General features: G+C 47.6%; 1 protein-coding gene across 2 annotated transcripts in view; it reads left to right on the top strand.

The window, feature by feature from the left end:
* Positions 1 to 490: 490 nt before the first annotated feature.
* LOC147601250 (uncharacterized) overlaps positions 491 to 3,322 on the top strand; it is a 25,719-nt gene continuing 22,887 nt past the window's right edge. The window contains exon 1 of one of the 2 annotated variants that reach the window (XR_015258126.1): positions 491 to 581. The gene's annotated coding sequence lies outside the window, so the exon portion shown is untranslated. Of the gene's footprint in view, positions 688 to 3,322 lie in introns of both variants that reach the window. The other variant, XR_015258125.1, reaches the window with a different exon arrangement.

Raw genomic sequence — 3,322 nt, forward strand, 5'->3', positions numbered from 1 at the left:
AGTGGGAACAGTAAGGGCTTCTTTAAATAGGAAACTACGGAAATCTCAGCAACTACATGCACCTCTGAGCAGGCGGCGATGGGGAAATGCCCGCCCGGGCACAGAGGAACAAGGCAGCTCCTCCCACCACCCACCGCTACTCTTCAGCCATCTTGGTTAAGGGCAACACCTTCCCACTCCCGGGAAGAAGCAAGGAGGCCGGTGTCAGGTGACTTCCGCCCCAGACCAAGACGTCTGCCTCCTCCCGCTTCCCTCGTTTGCGTAGGGCGGGAGGAAGCGTCTTCCAGCTGTCGGCGCTCTACCCTGCTGCTCGGCCTGGCCTCCGCGGTGCGGGAGGCCGCTGGGGCGGAGCGGACGGGGCTTGGCGGCGGGGGGGCGGCCGTGCCCATCTCCTCGGCGGGCTGTGGGCGTGGGTGGGGGCGCCCCGAGCCGGCGGGTTCGGGGGCTGCGGCGCAGTGAGTGCCGCGGTCCCCCCTGCCCCGAGCACGGCCGAGAGGTGAAGGGGGTTCGGCCGAGGCGGTCGGCCCGACTGCGACCCCCTCCTCCCTCCCACCCCGCTGCATCCCGGGAAGCAGCAACCGGTGAGGGAGAGCTGCGGCCTCTCTGTGCTGCCCCACGTTAAACCGCTGTTTCTGGCAGCCTGAGAGGATTTAATAATTCTTAGTTAGGCGGGGGGCCCTCAGACAGGTGAGAGCCTGAAGCGCTGTCAGGTAGTGGCCATGCTGGGCTTATCTGTGGGGTGGGCAGCGTGCTGGGGCTTCCGTGCTGGTTTTCTGGTGCCTCTCGGTGTTGGTAGTGAAGTCTTCCTCTGCTGTGTGTCTAGATTGGTTACGGCTGCCAGGAGAACGGTCCCAGGTGATGCCTGGCTGAGCTGGTACCGTGTGCGGAGTTTCACGGTGGTTTGGGTATGTATTTAGGAGAGCCTGCTGTCAGTCCTTTCCAGCCCGCTGTGAGGACTGGTTGTAGGTTAAAACTAGAACGTGTCTTCCCAAATGAAGAAAGAGCCACTTTTGAGAGGGAGGCTATGTAAGAATACCACAGTATTTAATAATGCTCGTCTTCAGATAATGCTACAGATTCTGTATGTTCTTGTGTGTCAGAGTAAATTAACACTTTAAGGCATCACAGAGAGTAGCTGAAGTGTCCCTAGCAATCACCTACTGATTCTCCCCGAGGCTTATTAAAACAGCTTGGGAAAAATGTATGCTATCTTTTCTTGTTGATTTTATTTTGTTCTTGAAAAAGCATGAAAAAAAAAATACTTTCAGTAATATGGAAAAAGACAGTCTTTTTTTTTGAGGCTGCTGCTTCTTACCTTTAGGTGAAATGTCAGTTTAAGTAATAATGCCACATGGATTATGTTTTGGGTTTTTTTTAATAAAATACTGTTTTCTAATGCCTAAAATAGCAACGGGTTCTGTGTGTTCTTGTGTGATTTCTTTAGGTGAAGAGACAAGCAAGGCAATTTAGTGAGTGGTGGAGAGGAGTTGGTTGGTTTCAGCTGTGTCTTGACAGATCAACTCTAATCCAGGCATCTGGGTTTAAGTACTGGGGATGAAATGCAGTAATTGGTACTCTTCTTAATGCAGATCTTTGTGTCTTTCTCAATCTGTTATTTTTTTCCAGAACTTCCTTCGGGTCAATGGTATTAAAGGCTTCTGTGGCTGATCAATTCTGCTGGCAGTCATGGGTAACAGCTAATCTATAAAGGTCCTATGCCTTCATGAAGTCTGTACAATGTGTATGTGCATCTTCATTCCTGTGACACCTGAAAAGGGATAGGGTCCTCCAAATCTTATAAAACTTGGCACCCTCGTGGAAGAGAAAGTCACAGATTACTTGTACCACCCAAGGAAGGAATTCAGCAGCTTAACCGTTGCAACAGGCAGTAGTCAGTTGGGTGGTCATTTGGGGCATGCTGGTCAGACTTCCAGTGTTTCAGTGCCTTCCAGTCAGGTGCAGGACATCTTGCCTGTAACCCAGGTGGATAAAGAAGGGAAACCAGAGGCTAGGGAGGAATTGTGGCAAAATTGTGGACATGCTACCTGAAAGGAGGTTGTAGGGAGGTGAGTGTTGGTCTCTTCTCCCAAATAACTTGTGATAGGACAAGAAGAAGTGGTCTCCAGTTGTGGCAGGGGAAGTTTAGGTTGGGTATTGGGAAACACTTCTTCACTGAAAGAGTGGTCAGGCACTAGAACAGGCTGCCCAAGGAAGTGGTGGAGTCACCATCCCTGGAGGCGTTCAAAGAACATGTAGACGTGGCACTTCTCAACGTGGTTTAGTGGACATGGTGTTGCATTGATGGCTGGACTTGATGATCTTAGAGGTCTTTTCCAACCTTAATGATTCCATGAAAGTAAAGGGGACAGAGGAAGAGTACGAACCTGCAGAGGAACTCCTTCTAAGAAGGCTCATCAGGAAAAGCATAGATTCTGATTGATCTGTTAAACACATATGTTGGCTCGCTTGAGGTGCAATGAGGTTTTCTGTGCACGTGAGGCACAGTTCTTTTTGCAGCATGTGTGACTTTAATGGTGTAACAGAATGGACAGCCTCAGATGAGGGTCCTCTTGGGAAGGACTGTAGCCATCATGAGAGGATCTGGGAGTTTTATTTACATGAAGCCTGTGACTTACAGGTTTGCATTATGTTTAGGTTGTTGAGTTATAAATTGACAGTTGTGACTGGAAAACAACTTTTTAATCCATGCCTAGCAGGAATGTGACAACTGTATCAGTAAATAATCTCACTGTGGTTTATCACTGTTAATTAAATGCATTACATTGGATTTGTGCATTTATTATTTTAGAGTGGTATTGAATTTAAGGCTCACCGAGCAACACTTCACACAGGACTTGCTGCTCACACTCCAAGAAAATTGGTAACTGCTCATTAGAGCTTTTTAGGGTGCTTTAGGTGTCAGGGTTTGAGACTTCTGATCTTTTGATTCTTCTCTGTATATTATAAGGAAAAACACCTGTCAAGTATGAGAGGTTACTATTTGGATGCCTTTTGAGACAGTGAGTGAGGAGTGTATCTCTATATATGGCTAGATTGTGTGGTGTTTACTTGATTCAGTAACTTTCAGATTGTCACTTTGAATTCAAAATTCAGGCTAGCTGTTTCTGTTAGGATGACAGTTAAAAAAGCAAGGACCAATTTCTCTGTCTTTACAGACTTTTGTGTGCTGGAGGGGAAGAATCAAAAGTATTTAGACTTTTTTTTTTCATTTTATGAGGCTATTTAGTTGTGAACTACTGATGAAGGCTTCTCTGACCAACAGGTGTTTCATGGAACACTGCCATCAAGTTACTGGGATTCC

The sequence above is a fragment of the Chlamydotis macqueenii genome, chromosome 3 (genome assembly GCF_036417535.1).
Source record: "Chlamydotis macqueenii isolate bChlMac1 chromosome 3, bChlMac1.mat, whole genome shotgun sequence".
Lineage (NCBI taxonomy): Eukaryota > Metazoa > Chordata > Aves > Otidiformes > Otididae > Chlamydotis > Chlamydotis macqueenii.